The sequence below is a fragment of the Apus apus genome, chromosome 4 (assembly GCF_020740795.1).
Source record: "Apus apus isolate bApuApu2 chromosome 4, bApuApu2.pri.cur, whole genome shotgun sequence".
Classification (NCBI taxonomy): domain Eukaryota; kingdom Metazoa; phylum Chordata; class Aves; order Apodiformes; family Apodidae; genus Apus; species Apus apus.
In genome coordinates, this window is record NC_067285.1 from 27,419,974 (window position 1) to 27,436,970 (window position 16,997).

Here is a 16,997-nt window from a genome sequence, read left to right on the forward strand (position 1 = left end):
TGATAGTGGCCTTCTGATACCATGTAAGGTACTCAAAATTTTACTCTGTTACATCCCTGGAGGAAGTGTACAGTCCTGCAAGATACCAAATGTGAAGCAACAGAGGTCCTGATTCAGGGCTGGGCCTGAGGAGGTCTGAATTTCATTTCCAGATCTATAACAGATTCCTTATGTTTTTTTAAAGAAACAATTTTGTCATTCAATTCCAGAGTGCTCTCTTTATGTAATGAGACAAAAATCGTTGTGGTGCTGCTTGCAATTTTATACAGTGTCCTTCGGTATCTGTTCATGCTTTTCTTTAAATCAGAAGCCACTGTCACTGTTTGACTCAGGATCAGCAATTAAATGAGTAACAACAATGCTCTCGATCCCCTCTCTCTCCCACCGAGGTAGGCAAGGGAGAGAGAGAATAAGGAGAGAGACTTTCCAGATTGAAAACTAAACTAGACAGCTTTAAATGCTAATGATAAAAGAAAATATGTACAAATATATACACGTACGTGCAGGAATGTGCAAGACCCCTCTCATCTCCCCTCACCCCCAGCAACTCCCACAGCATCTCCTGAGCTGTGAGCAGTTCCAAAATGTCCCAGAGCACTGCCAGTGACAGTGGCAGAGCAGACAAGAGCTGAGGGGAGAGATACGAAGGTCAGGAATGCATGGGCCTAGGGATCAAAGGACAGGGATAGACAGTCCTCCCTGAATGCTGGCCACGGATGGAAGAGATGGAAGAAGGGCTTGACTTCTGTGATCCCTGAATTTATACCGAGAGTTACTTATAATGGATGGAAATTCTCTCTTTTGTCACTTTTGCTATCTGGCTAGTTCACTTGTCCCTATGGGAGGGTTGCAGGTATGACTCTTCTGCTCCTTTAGTGTCTGGAGCAGTACATCTGACAAGTGGAGCAAAATGTCCTTGGTCCCTCAACAGTAACTATAAATGCTTGAGCATTATCAGTCCACTAGCTGCAAAACTTGCCTCTAGTTTCAGCAAGTGTGCTGCTTAAAAGAGAGTTCACTAAAGAAAACAAACAAAAAAAATCAATAAAAAGAAAATTTGCTTTATCATGGTTCAAACCAGGACAGCCACTTTCGTACTGCTGCTCTTTTTACCTTTTGAAAGGTCTGGTCAGAAGCTTCCCAAATTAGGTCAAGGTTGATCGTTAGTTTAGAAAGGGTATGAAACACTTAAGCAGGCTGACTTTTCTGCTGAAGGTGAACTTAGCAGTTCTTCAGTAACACAAATCCAAGGGGACGTTTAGATTTGTTCTCAGTGGCTCTTGCATAACCAGAATTGATTAGCAGCTACCAGCAGCTGGATAATCTGTTTTCATCCTGTTTTCTTTGGCAGTTACCTCCTCCTTTTAATCAATAATGTTAAGGTTATTAGCAGTCTTTGGAAAGGCCTAGAATACAACAGTATTGAAAGTATGTGGGTGAAGTGATAAAGACTGAATAATAGATTAAATGGGTTTTCCTAGGTAGACTTCAATTGGCTTTCACCTTGAAACACCTCTTATTTTGGGTATTCCATGAATGAATGTACACAGTGATTATATATGTATACTTATATAGAAGAGTTTTTAGCAATAAATAAATTAATAATTCTTGGTTCAGCCAGAGTAAAACAGAATAGTTACACTGAATTAATATGATATAATTGATAGATCAGACCCTTTCCATTTCTCATTATTTGTCCTCTTGTAGTCAGAATCCTGTAGCCCTCTGGGGAAAAGAGTCTAGACAGTGTGAAATAAATTCTGTCTGGCAGTAACTTCTCCCATTTCCACTTTCAAAACTCATTAGAAGTAAACAGAATTCTTCAAAATGAAATAAACTTTCCTACTTGGACAGTCATGTAGATCCATTCCTCTCTTTATACAGCACATTTTACATCCTTAAGATGTTACATTTCAGTTCTTTAAAAATGCATTAAATGAAAAAAATTGAGTGCATTTCTGTTCTCTACCTCCTTTGACAGGTTATCTTTTGCATGGCTGCACCAGTGACAAACCACAAGCTGCTCCTTTGCAAGCCTGTGAGTCCCACCTGAAGATATGTGCTGTCTGAACCTAGTTTTAGGTTACACTTGTTTGAGCCATGTTTATGTCTCCAGTATATGAAAAAAGTGAGATAAACATCTGTGTTTTAGGAGCCACTTGCATTGCATGGAAAATATATGAACAACATACTGGTCTTCTGTGAAGTCTAAACAATATGTACTCTTTAATGCTACCTACTGGTACAACAGGTGTTAACTACATATCTATGTCTATACAGGGACATCTTTAGAGAGAGTTCTTGGATTGAGTATCCTGTGCAGGAGCTTTGTGATTAAACAAAAGCAGTCAAAGCTTATTAGCTATCCCTGCCTTCTCTAGTTATTTGTCTCCTCCCATTTCAACATAATTTACTAGTTTTTTCTCTTAGATATAAGATTGTGGATTGTATAAACTTGGATCTGATTTGGCAGGGCAACTGCAGTTGGTCGGTGCACTGGTATGATGCAGGTTGAAGTGCTTTGTTTAATCCCATTAAATATAGTGGTCATGGGATGAATTGACAGAGGGCAGAAAACCAAGATGCTGATGGGACATTGTAGACATGTGCTCTAAACAGAGTTAATGTCTCCCTACAGCAAGATGTTAGGGTCAATTCAGCAGTTTTTTCTCTTAAAAGAAGAGATGGTTTGTTTTTGTTTTGTGGTCTGGTCCATCATACATCCTCTCCAATTCTAAAGAATAGTTTAGGATAACTCTGCAAAAAATTCAACCCCTTCCTGTCTTGCAAGAGAAAATCCTTAGACACTTGCTGTCCACCAGAAACCTTCTCATACTAGGAAAGGAATATTCTGTCACAACAACTCACGTATTTCTGTTGCTCAGAACAAGGACTGTTTAGACCCTTGACAAACTGTCCATCCTTGATCATCAACTTTATGGGATTCATTCATAGTACAGCAAACCATGTAAACACTTCAAATCATTAACCTTTTGTTCCTGAAAGTTTGTAGCTATTATTGCTTCTGTAGTTTTCGAGATAAATTAGCACGGTCCTTTGTTTTGAAGCTCCCTCTCTTTTCATTTCTTCTCCTTGGGTTTGTCTTGGTTTTGTATTAATTGTGTTTTTCTCTGATTGCTGGTGGATCATGGAATGTGTACTTGAGCTTTCCTAAAGAACCGGTCTTTCCCACTGCTGTTCTGCTACACGGGAGCAGCTAATCCATGCTGACTTCAGACCCATATTTATGCAGAGCAGTGGATAATCTCTCAGGATGTTACTTCTCCCTGCCTGGCGTTTGATTGTCCATTTAGTGTCTGAGTACAATTTTCTCTTACTACTCTAGCTTTTTTTTTTTGCCTTTTTTTTTGCCTTTTTTTTTTTTTTGATAGAAATGAGATCTTTTCTTTTTTTGAGAGAGAAATTCAGTGTGTAAAGTTCTACCTTTTAAAATTATATGTCAGTGCAGTAAGCAATTTGCTGACAAAAAAAAAAAAAAAAAAAAAAAGTTTATTTTCCTGAATACATAAGGTGGCAAGCAAAGAGGAGTTTACATATATCAACTTCAGCCTTTTTATGGACACAACTGATAGTCCATAGAATAAGGTTTTTTTATTTTTAATAATAGTTTTCATAAAATTTTTTTGGTATTTCATGAGAAGTTATCTCAGAAGTAGGTATTTTTGTGTGTGTATATATATGTAGTAGACATTTTTATATAAAAGAAAAACTGAAACAAAGCACAAAAATCCAGAGCTGGAATCATATATAATGAAATAAGGCAGAAGAAAAATTGTAGGGATATGTCATAGTGTCTGCATATGTAATAGAGCAGTTTAGGCTTGGAGATGCAGCTGCAACCACAGCTTGAAGCTTAAGCTTCCTTTCAGTTAGAGGGAAAAAAAAAAAGGTAACTGTTTCGAAAACATCTGAAACTTTGATGCAATACCTAGACTGCTTCTGTTTTCATTAGTACAGCTTTTTAACCCTCAATTTAATTGGCCTCAACTACTGTCATACAATGCCAATCGAGTGGCAGTTTAAGCCTGAGTAGTATAAATAACAATGAGAATGGAATTGCAAACTTGATTTTTTTTTTTTTTTTTTGTAAAACCCCTTAAAACAGATGGAAAGGTCTGTGGTGGGGTTTTTTAGATTTCTTTTTTTTTCTTTTTTCCCAATAGACAACTCTATATATTCTAAATGCTTAACTGCTACTAATTGAAAGGACTCAGAAATGTTCCTGGGAACAAAAGGTGATCATTCTTTTACTGTTTTTTTACAGATACTCTGCTGAAATGGGAAATGCCTGATGTTTACCAGATGATCAAATTGGATGTGCAGCCTCTGAACAAGATCTTACCACTTCTGTAGAGAACAGCTTCCAGGAGGTGCCTCTAGAAGAGCAGCAGCTGCTTCCAAAGACAAAAAAGGTAAGCCTTTGTCATGTGAGACGGTACGTCCCTTCCCTGCAAGATGTGAAATACAGAAAGAGGCTGAGAGGTTATCTGTCAGGCTGCACAAACATCGTCCTCTTCTGGGAACAGAAATACGGAGTAAGTTGTTGAGGGTGTTTTTAAAAAATGCAAACGAGGTGCTTGGAACTCTTTTATATTTAGGAGTGTATTACTCTGAGGCTGCTAAGAGTTTTAATTTTGTGGTTACCCCACCTGCTGTTTCGTTATTAAAACCTTAGGTCTGAATAATCAAAAATGTATTCTGCAGTCAGACCACACAAGTTCTATAAAATTTGTGTGCATGCGTATATTGTGGAAGCTGTTCATGACTGAAATAATTTTAAAATTTTCTGATGTATGTGTAAGTGTTTTATGAGAAAGCAAAATGACAAAACTTGAGTGTTGCACCTAGGGTCAAAACATGGTGCTGTTGTGAGGAGCTTCCTTTCTTTTTATGATAACCACACTCACACACAGACAGGCAGTACATGCAAAGGGAGAATTCATGCAAGAAGTTATTCTCATGATCACTGAAAGATGTAGTAGACCAAAAGAGTATGGCTGAAAAAATGGCAAAAATAATAGAAAACCTTGGCAAATTCAGTCATTCACATCTTGTAGGTTAACGCATGCGAGGGAAAATGTCATTGAACCACTTCATTTAAAACACAAATATGAGGATGGTATTAATGAATCTTCACACTTCACCTTGTGGAGCTCTGACATAAAGAGGTTTATTGATCTTTCACTGGCTCCCAATTTTGCTGAATACTTTTTTCACAATGGAGAAGTATGATGAGAACTTATTTTGCAGTTAATGTTTTCATTAATATCTTCATTTAATGTCTTCATTTGGTCTTTGTCTTCCCCTGGCTAATGTCTTTGCATAACCTAGCACCAGAACATTGCTGTGTATGTGAACTTTTGTTCTTTACTGCAGTTGTTTATGGGTTGTTTGGGAGCTCAGACAAGTAAGATTTTCCCATACTGGTGATGCCACATCAAGCAAGCATAAAGAGGTAAAAAATGGCAGCAGCTCTGCAAAGTTTAGGGACAGTACTGTCCAGAGTTGAGAGGGACAGAAGGTAACAGCAGTGAGGCTCACACTGAGGACATTATTTGTTTGTATTACTTTTAAAATACAAACAATATTATCAGTAATAGTGTAGGTGGGTAAATGCTTCAGAATAATGGTTTCAATGCAGCTGAACACTGTAAATCACAGTTTTCCCTAGTCCATTAGATTTGGGACACAATGAAAGCAGCTTGTCTAATGTCTGGAGCATCTCAGAGAAACAGTTAATGTTAATTCATAAAGAATATATTATAGGAGATCTGTTAAGATTAAATATACAAGGCATAGTTACCAATCACATGAGTTGCCTTTTAAAGAATTAAAATTAACTTGCTTTTTTGAGCTCAGTCCTTAGCCAACCTTCCTGGTTGTGAAGCAGTTAGTTCCATGTGTGGTGCTTTGGCAGTATAAAAAGCACTGTGGAGTGGTAAAATGTTATGTGAAACTTAGTGACAGTGAATGGACTTTTTAAAAGGAAGGAAAAGAACTGCTAAAAATAGAAGTGTACCTCACAAGATCTTATTCAAGTCTCATGTAATTAACTTCATCCTGAAGGAGGTGAATTGGATCCAGATACATTTGTGTCTGAAAGACCTTTCTTTCCAGAGCTGGCTGCATGACAGGACAGTGTGAACATTTGCTCCCAGCAGCTCATGAGTCAAGGGGAAGAGACCCCCACAGATAGGGCTTCTCACAGCTCTTTCTCAGTTTTAAGAGCAATCTGGTGCTATAACAGAGGTGACCTTGAATAGCTAGCTAAACCCCTCTGAGGGAGCCTGCATAGCCTGTTGGTCCACCCAAGTTGCTGGCATATGCTGACAGTTGGTTTATTTCTCTGTGAGGACAAGAGGATGCTAGAACACTTACTGAGGCAGCTCTTAAGACTAGTCTTATGCTTTGTACTTATGGGGGGAAATTGGCTGGGTAGAAGTTGGACAACTGGAGGAGTATTTGGTCTGAACAAGATTCCTCTCCTCAACAGTTCTGGCCTTGTAACCACTTTCATTTATGTGCTGTTTAGCTCAAGGAAAGAGAGTGTCATTTTCTAGACATGTTTGTTCTAACTAGTTAAAAACTAATACCAAGCTCCTGGAACAAGTCATCCAGCTCCAGATGGCTAACCACATGTTCTGACAGTAGTACCATCAGAGGACAATGCAGTGTGATGATATATCTGGCCTCTGACCACTTTTCATACCCCAGAGCTATCTTTGGCAGAAAATGTGGCTGGCTGGAACATAACTTAAGGCTTTAAAAGCCCAGTGCTGAGTATCAGCAATATCATTTAGCGTTTTCAGGGAAGAATGGACATTAAGTTCCTGGAATTTTGTTGTAATAGTGAGTTACGTACATTGCACGCTGCCTGCCTTTCTCTCCTTTGCTCTCACAAGATGGCCTGTTAATCTAGAGAAGTCTTACTGAAAGGGAAATTAATAGAGACTACTTCAGCCTTTGGGACTCAAATTCTTATTGTCCTTTCTTATATCCTATGACTGTGATGATATAAGAAGAGACTGAATCTGAAGCTTGTAGTATTAATCTACTGAATTAGTGACCTTGGAGAGATTTGATCTTTTAAATAGCATTTTTAAAAGATTCTAAGTAACGTGGAAATATACCAGACTGTTTTCAGTGCAATCTGTCATGATACACATATTGTCTTTGGCCTGTGCAGAAAAAGAGGGTGTTGCAACTTATCATGGCACTGGTCATTTCTGTCATCTCCTAAGATCAGCTGTGAGACTGAGAATGTGTCACATTTTTAAGACTTGGTAACCTCATGTGGTGTTTAAGGTTCTGAGCTTTCCTTGAGCAACTGTGTGCATTAAAACAGGCAAATGGTTGCTTTCATCCCAGCTAGACTGTGGATGGTTTTGGGGTAGTGTCATTTCACCATCTTGGCTAAACATAACCTCTCGTGTTTGAACTTCCAAGAAATACAACCATATGTTGCTAAGGCTCTTGTAGAGAGGAGATTGGTTTTCCTATTGTTTCTTCTATCCCCAGCTCACTTGGTGATGTCCTGAGATAATGAATAAAGGCAAAGGACTGGTAGGATGAGTTAGTCTTTTTAATTAAAAATCTAAGTGGAGCTTCATGTCAAGCAAACAGTAGGCTAACCTTGCTGTGCAGTTGATCAGCGGCACATCTGCTGAATGGGGGATGAAACCAGAGTAATATTAAAATCAAATTACATTTTCCTGTCTCTCTTAATCTACCATTCCAAAGTAATTTCTGTACTTGGAACTTCATACCATTTAACTTTGGGTATCAAATTTATTTAAGTTAGAGGTCTGTGTTTTCTGCTTACTTAACAGAAAGAGACGTGTTCCTAGTTTATAATACTGTCACTTGTCTTTTGGAAGCTTGTCTTTTTGGTCCTGAAATGTTTTAAAGCTTTACAGAAAAACTTCGCATCTGATCAAGTCCAACAAAAACAAACTTCTTATTGGTAGGCCTTCTCTTTTTGTTCTTAGCAATTAATTAAAAGCAAGATGAAAAACCCCAGAAGTTTATCTGAACTGAAAATGGAAGACAGGTATTTTGGCCTTGAGGTCCTCACTGGTGGGACAAGTTCCATCTCTCTGAAGAAAACCTAGTTTGCATGTTTTACAAGATCTTTTATATGTCCTGGAAGTGATCGAATGGTCACTTTCAGGGTCATGTGTGTTTTAAGTATCTGTGGAAGTAATAACCACAAAGGAAGAATTCTTCTTAAAATGAAGCAGTAGTTCATATGGAGTTGAACAGACTTCAGTCAGATGGTCCTGGAGCTTCATTTTTCTCTGTGTGAGCTGTGAAAATCAAAGTATTGCCAATTATCTCAGTTTTGATAGCATAAAACAAATGTGGCAAGGTAATCAGAATCAGAGCAATACTGGGCAGGGCAAAAGCTGGCATGATAGTAGAACATAATTTGCCAAAAATTAAAGAGAAAATGGCATGGACTGTAGGAACACAGGGTGTAAAATGTTATGCTTTTTTTTGTTTGTTTAACCTATCTCTTGAGTATAAAACGTGTATTGTAACAACTTCAGTTAAATATAGTGATCTGGAGAAAAATATCAATATTAATTAAAAAGCAGTGAATTCCAGACTTGCAGAAGAGTTAAGGTGGAAGGAACCTCTGGAGATGTATTCCATCTTCACTGCTGAAAACACGGTCAAATTAATACCAGCTTAGAAAATAATGAGTCACTCTTTCTTCCACTTCAAATTCAATCTATTGCATTTATTTCTGGCTAAAAAGCTAGAAACTAAAATGCAAACTATTAACACAGTGTTTTTTTTTCCTACCTTACCTGCCACTGCCTGCTCCTCATCTATATTCAAGGGCTATGCTACTATTAATGTAAAGAGACTTTCCAAAGTCAAAAGGAGCCTGAGTTGGCACATCTTTCCACTTTCATGACACTTTCAGTGGCTGAGTGGTGTGGCAGTTGGTAATTTTTGTTGTAAATTGCTGGAATTTCATGTTTTCTGTGTTTCCCTGAGTCTCAAATTTGTCTTAGAAAAGCAAGATAATAAAAATGTTTTTCCCTTATGGGTGACTATTCAGCTACGTTTTGTCCGTATTTAGTTTCTGTAACAGTTTTCTGCCAATGCCACTTTGAGTATTGTGCTTAGCAGTGCAAAGTTTCCTGTTTCTCAGCTCTCTCACGTAAAACGATATGTAACAGTGTGATGGGACACAACTGCAAACTTATTCTAAGGCAATATCATAATTTATAATTGTTTGTTGTAGAAAAGGGAGAGAATTATTTTCCCAAAGGGTTCAATAAGCTGTTGTACTTAATGACACTTGCTTCTAGCCACTATACCAGGTATAGGGGTCCTATGGATAAACTTCCTTGCTTTCCTCAAAACAATTCTTATCCAAAACCAAGTTATGCATGTATTAAGATTTCACATTTCAATTGTTTTTGAAATGTTGCTTAATATATTATCTGAAGTAGTTCAGAAATACAATCCTTTACAACAGGAAGTTAGACTATTCCTGGCCTCAGTTTTATTATCTGGAGTAGGTCATTTGAGTAACATACATATATTATATTTGTAATGTATATTTTGGATATTGAGGACATTATGCATATATATTGAAAGTATTTGTATGCAAAATCTTGAAATAGGTATAGCAGGTCCTCTCTGTGTGGTTATTGCAGCATCTGTTTCATTCACAGATACATACAACGGTTGTCCCTGTTTTATCAACTCTGTGCTACTGAAATATTAGTATTTAAAATTAATTTATACTCTCTCAATGATTTAGGATTAGATATCTTTTTGTAGGAAGCCGGAGTGGGCTCGGATTCTACAGTGCTAGGTGGGATGTACACTAGGATCTTATCACTAGGGTATCCTGAATTTCTTAGTCCCTGAAACTAGTGATACTTTTCCAAGTTTCCTTAGGGAATGCTGCATACTTTTAAAGGAACCATAAAGTTTACAGTCTTTATATTTGGCACATGGATGAAAAATCAAGTCCCAGACAGACTCTACCTAGGGATTTTTTATGTATAGTCATATCTTTAATAATATAGTAAAGTATGCAAAACCTCCTGTCTTAATTTACTCAAAGGGCATGTATTGGTCACTATTAAAGCTTGCCAAAAAACTTTTAGTGGGTTGAAAATTCATCAGAACTTCAGAGTCCTAGGTTCTTACCCAATTACGAAGGAAGAGAATGAATGGGACTCAGTATGTGCAGCATGTTCAAGTCATTATCTGATTAAATTTGAGTCCTTCACTTCATAAAAAGTCTGGGGAAAGTAGTTTGTAACTGAACCTGTACTTGAATAATTGACAGAGGTTATCTTCAAGAGTGAAATTATGCCAACTTGAAACCTACAGATGATTTCTAGTGAAACTGAACTGTCATCTTTATTAACCTGCATTTAGTCCTTTCAGGAGCCTAAGAAACCTTCCTGTCCAACCTTGTTGTCTTGCTTTGGTTTGTGAAAGTAGCTGCCCTAAGGACAGCTTGGCTGCATCTTCTCTGTCCTCTTTTCCGTGTATCCCTCTTGGTATGTTTCAGAGGTCCTTTCAGTTTAATTGCCTTGTGTTCCTTCTCTTCCATTGACCCCTCTTGGAGTTTTGAGGTGTGTGTTTTAATGTTAACATTTCCTCTGGTAGTAAAGTGAATATATGAATTGCCTAATTCCCACCAGCCTGAGTTCTCACTTCACTCCTGCATCACAATGCAAAGCTCCTTCAACTGTGCCAGTGCAGCTGTTTGTCTTTCATTTTGCCAGTTACATCCCTAATATGATCCAGTTTAAAAAATCCAAAAGCAGAACTGGTCCAGGGAGAGGGAATGAAGAGCTAGGAGTAAGGGGAAAGGGCAATTCTAACCCTGTCAAGAAAAAGATGCATGAAACTGTTCCTTTAGTGTCAGGTGAAGGCAAAAATGTAGTACAGAAGTTACAGGATACAGTAGACTTTGATGGATATGGTGCATCACTGCAGGAGTTCTCCTTGTTTTGCTGTCAGCCACAGGCTATAAATGTACCAGATACAGCTTGATGTATAGTATTTGATTTGATTCATTACTCAGCCCTCTTACTGCAGCCATATATGAAACAGATGCAGACTGATATTTCTTGACTGGCAGATTACTGCCTGGAAGATGGGTGCCAATACACTTGTAAGATGCAAGGCAAGCAGGTAAAGCAGATACAATAAGAAATACTTGAATCTTCTGTTTTCTCCTAACAGTTTGCTTGTCCTTTTGGCATTGCAAACCTGACCCAACTATGTCTGTGTTATAGGCTGCTCTGTGACATTACATATGTTTGTTACAGTCCTCAATGCATGAATATAGGCAGAAGTTGTTAGATAAAGTAAACCATAACCTGAAGTCAGGAAAAACTTAATGTGTTTGTCCAACATAGTTTGGTCAAGAGTCTACTGTGTGTGTTCTTAGTCCAGTTGAGAATTTAAATTTAAGAGTAGGACAGAATCCAGTGAAGTAACAGTAGAGAGCTCTGGCTGTGATTAGTAAGTCTTGGAACAAATAGGAAGAACAACAGAAAACTGCTGGTGACAAGTCTGACATGAAATGAAGGGAGCAGAGAGAGAGCTTTTCTACTATATTGTAGGATGTGGTACAGTTAGGAAACTGGTGAAAACTTGACAAGGAAGAAAGAGAAGGAAGAGATAATGCCATTGGGACTCTTGGAAGTACATTTTTGCACAGGGGAAACACAGCAAAGCTCTATGAATATTGAAGAGATCAAAAAATAGAACCAATTGGCATCCCAAAATGCAGGAAAAATTGCCCCCAAACAAAACAAAAAAACCCTTGTCGATACATCATGTGTCTGATGACTGCATTAAAATGTACAAATATTCATAAATGCAAGATCCATTTGAATGGAGAATGGTAATTTACCTTCTTGGGAGCCTTGATTTACTACCAATGCTTTCTTGTCTGTAGTACAGAAAACACCAAAATACCACCAAAACCATGTTGCATTTTATTTTCAACATATCAAAAGAAACAAGAAACCTCAACTGAGCTAGAAAAACACTGGTTTGCCAAATGTAAGAATTTATCAGAGAGAAAGCAGCTTTGTTGAGGACTAATTACAATCTTTAGGATCACGACAAGGTATATCTACTAAATGTGCACCTCAGAGAAAATTAGTGAGTTAAATTACGTGGTTTTCCTGGATGTATTTTGAAAAAGTGTGCGGTATTCCCTTCATGAAAATGGGTAAAGAGCTGAAATAGGATGCAAGACACAAGACACTTTTTTTTTTTTTCCTAGAGTGATAATCTTTAGGTGTGTGATTTTTTTGTTTGTTTGGGTTTTTTTTAGACTCTTCCCCTCAAAATTGGTATGAATGATCCAAAAAGGCCCTGACAGTTATTTTGGGTTCTGCTTTTTACATTGCTTTACAGTCACTGGTTGTCTTCTGAGACCATGGATAACTAATGCAGTGAATTGACTATCATTTCAACAATGGTTGATCAGCAGTCCCAAGTTTTTACTGGTGTAAAATGTTGGAGATTGATTTATTTTGGTGGCATTAAGCAAATTTACACCATCTGAGGATTTTAGATTACTGCATCTAAAGCTGTGTATTAGAGCCCTTAAGTATTTAATTAATGGAAGATAATGAAAAATGGTATTAGAATGAATAGTTACATTTCTTTTAAAATTCTCAGTTCTTTAAATGCATCAGCTTATTTGTAACCATTGAGGATTTTGTAATGCCAGGGAAAAAAAAAATAATCTCTTCAAGAGATTTTTGCTAAAATCAGAAAAAAAAATATCTATTAGGAAGAACAGAAAGCAAAGTAAAATATTTTATACAGTCAGTAAAGTTGTGTTTTTAATGTTTCTTTGTCTCTTAGGGAAGAAAATTCTGGAACAGAATAAAAATTGATAGAATCAAGAATTACTCAAGGAAATAGCTGAATCTGTACTTTGAGTACAAAAATATAATGATTTGAGGAAGTAAAACTGTAGAATTGTTAGTGAGAGTGTTAGAGGATATAGAAATCTCCAGAGCTGCACAAGAAAAATAAGGGAGGTTTCACAGATCCATCAAAGATTAAGGTTAAGTGTGGTAGCAGTTTATAAAAACCCATTCAAGCCAGACTGCAAAGAGGAAAAAAAAGTTTAATACTGATAACTCAAAATGGAAATAGTCTGGTTAATATAAAGAACTTGGACTACCCGTGCATCCCTGTGAAGTCAAGGCTAATAAAGCATATTTGGAGGAATTATTGGCTGACTAGCATACTGTCTTTCAGTATGGTTTGATCTTTTAATAAAAGCTTAGCAGGGGACACCCAGTTATTTTTGACTCATTGTCACAAAGAGGATGTCTTCTGATTTAGTCATATTCTTAACCAGGTTGTCAGTATGGCTAGTCATGGGTTACTTGTGATTGCAGCTGATAGTGTTAATTGTTATTATTTATTTCCACCGTGGCAGAAAACCCTGTTGTGCCTGGCATAGTACAAAGAGGAGCAGAGAGAGATGATGTCTGTGGAAAGTTTACCATTTTTATTGTAAGAGGAGAGAAATGAGTGATTTTAGGATATGTAACTTACAGTCCTGAAGTCCTTAATGAATCGCATGAAAAACCCTGTTTCTCCTTATTAACCACAGAGAGATTCTACAGTGATGAGCTCTGCCATAGGATCTGCACTGCTTTGAGGTAGGTTAATGGGTGTCCCCTCATATGTCACAGTGGTAGCTCTGATAGAATATCATGGCTTACTGGTGCTTAAATCTTTGACAGCTTTTCATATATCTGGCATATACATGTGTTTGAGGGAAGACAGTGGCAGGCAACATGGCAGAGAAAGGGAGGGAGAGTAATAAATAATTTGAAGTAGTATTCTGAAAACAGAAGGGTGTCAGTGTAAAGTGTCTAGGCTTTCTCTGAGTAACTGAGCAACGAGATGAACTTGTCAGGCTCTTTCAGACTTCCTTGCACCCATCTTTGATCTCTGTTATGTTGTAGCATACATTTACATGCATTATAGATTTACAGTACAAAGTTTATATGCTGCAAGCTTTTTGCTTGTTGGTTTGGTTTTTATCCTGTAAAGGAAAGCTCTTGGCAGAAAAGCTTATGTGACATGGTTAAAAAATACAGCAAAAATTAAAATTAAGGCTTGTATGTTTCTTAAGCCTGTTATGGGACTGGTGACATCTCCCTTACTGGCAGAAAGACTTCATTTCAATCAGAAGGAGAAGCCTTGCTGATGTTGGCAAATACAGGTCCCTGTGTGCTGTCTGTGGTGGTCTGACCCTGCAGAAGGAGAAACAGGCAAAGCCAGAGCAAAGGAGAAGAGACCAGGACAGTGGTCTTACTGGACCATCGAAGTAGGAGGATCCAACAACAGATCTTCAACAAATAACCCTGTTCACTGGATAAGTGCAAAAGCTAGATGCATATGCATTAACATATGTCGGTTAAGACATAACCTCAGTCTCCTTATCCTTGAGTTAAATGATTGACCACAAACGAGCAGCTTAGGCTCTGTTAGAGTTTGAATCTTGACACAGAATTGATTGTTGCAGGTAATGTAAAGAATTTATGAAGCAGTTTGCCACAACTAAGTGGAGAGGATACTTGTTTCTCCAGGACCTGTTGTTCCTTAGTTTCCTATTGTCTTGGAGGTGCCAAGCCCGGAGGATTTGTTGCTTGTGTTAGATCTGCAGAGGTCTTAAAGTGATTAGTGGAGGTAGAGCACTAGTGGGTGTTGTTGACCAAATCAAGCTCAAGCATCTGGAATAAAAGGCATTTGTGTGGGAGAAAGGGGCTTGTTTTAGTTACACTTTCCTTTACAGAGCTCTGCAGAAAAAGAGCAGGGCAATAGACATACATGATTTTTTTCCATCTGCTTTTAAAGGAATAGCTTTACAGGGTAGTGAACAGTGTTGGTAAGGCCAGTATAGAGAGTTAATCTAGGACAGAAGTCTTGATCTGCAGGAAAAATATAGCTTACAGTACATAAAAATAAAGGAAAGCAAAAAGATTTTACAGTGTAGTTACAGTGCAGCAGAGTGTGACTTGAAGAGCAGTGTTACATTAATGCAACCTAAAGCACTTTCTTGCATTTGTAATTCTAGAATGCCTGAACAACAAGGGCTTTAAGGGTAGAAGGCATAAAAGCTTGTAGTAGCCTTCTTTCCCGTAACTCCATTAATCCTCTGGAATGATACATGCTGATCACATTCCTGCTGATCAAATATTAACTATATTTTGCAGTCTTGGCTGAAAATCTGAAGCTATATTTGATATAGTTAAGCCAGGGGTAAAAGCAGCCAAAAATGCAAATTAAAGTGTGAAAAATATATGCCTGGAAGAAATACAATGGTGTATCAGGAGAAAACTAGTAAAACAGGTTCCGTTAACCATTTGCATGCCATGGAACAAACATGCAGCACTCCTGTTATCTTCTGACAGTTCTTTGTCTTCTGTGTAGCTCAGGTATCAGTGGGGTGATGGAGTATGGGCCCTTTAATCAAGCACTGTGCTGTGTTCCCAGACAGAGTGCATTTGTGCCTTCCCTTCTAGTCAGCTGTTGGAAGTTGTGGTAGAATTTTGCTGGTGACCCAAAGCCACATGCCAATTACTCTCCTCTGCTTCTGCCTGAGCTTCAGAACTACAACAGCAGTTATCTTGCCCTACCAGGATTGTGGGGAGGAGCAGAGCACTAGAAATACAGGCAAGAAATGCATTTCGCATGTCTTATCTGTCTTCAGCATGTTGTTTCACAGTGGACTTCTACTGAATGGGTTGTTGCCTTAGCAATGCTGATGGAGAGAATGAAGGAAAAAACTTTTTAGGGAAGCAGTTGGCAGCACTCTGGATTACACCTTCCTTATGGAGAATAAGTAGGCTGATTGAAGCTGTCTGTCAGTTTGGCTGGAGCAGTTAGTTTCACCTGGCTTATTCTACTAAAAGTCAGTGACGTATTTTAATGTGAATTAGTTTTTAAAGCTGAAAGCTGGAAGGAATTAGCTTCTCTTATTTTCTGTACTGTACCTAGAGATAAATAGAAGGCAGTATTAGGCAGTGGTGGAAAGTGAAGGACCATGTAACAATGCCTTACATGTTTACACTGCCTTTTGAACAAGACTATTTTAGAATGTACTCTGTATTGTGAATATAGAAATGTGTTATGTACTCTGATTATGATGTTAAAATGCTTCTTAATGGACACAATATTTTATTGGCTCCTATAATAGAATACAACAAATACATTTAATGTACTTGTTAGACCATAAGCTTTGATATTTCAGGAATAATTTATTATCTTATGGAATACAACTGTGTACAGTTGGATCTGTGAAGCAGGCAAGTGATGGGTGTATCCAGAGTTCATTGGAAGATGAAGGAGAAAAGAGGGCTGATTCAGTTAAGTTTTGGCCACAGAACACCCACTTGTCTGTACCTGATAGTGATAGCTGTAATAAGTAATTTTTTATCTGTTAATTGTTACATAAGTCTACTAGTGCAACAAGACTTGCACACTCTTTACGTACCAGATTAATATTGCTATTAGGTAATTTGATGAGCTAAAGCCCATGTTTTGGGTTTTGATAATCTACTAGTAGGAAAAAGTGCTTGACTTGAGGGTGCTTGGAAAGCTGTTTTCTAGGTTTAATTGCTTTGAACCACTTCAGAAATAGTGGCCAAGGAAAACTGATATCAGCTTTGCATTGTGTAAGGCTGACCTGGACTGGATGGAATGTTGGGCACAGAGGAACTTAATGAGATGTAACAAGAGCAAATGTAAGGTCCTATACCTGGAGTGGAACAACCCCACGCATCAATATAGGTTAGGACCTGACCTGCTGGAAAACAGCTCTGAGGAGAAGCATCTTGGAGTCCTGGTAGACAGTAAGTTAACAATGAGCCAGCATTATGCCCTTGTGGCCAAGAAGGCCAATGGTATCTCAGGATGCAATAGGAAGAGTGTGGCCAGTAGGTCAA

General features: G+C 37.9%; 1 long non-coding RNA gene across 1 annotated transcript in view; it reads left to right on the forward strand.

Annotated features, from left to right (window-relative positions):
• Positions 1–16,997, forward strand: part of LOC127384279 (uncharacterized) — a 276,503-nt gene that overhangs the window by 34,054 nt on the left and 225,452 nt on the right. The window contains exon 2 of the long non-coding RNA XR_007889401.1: positions 4,286–4,433. This is a non-coding gene — a long non-coding RNA (uncharacterized LOC127384279). The remainder of the gene's footprint in view (positions 1–4,285; positions 4,434–16,997) is intronic.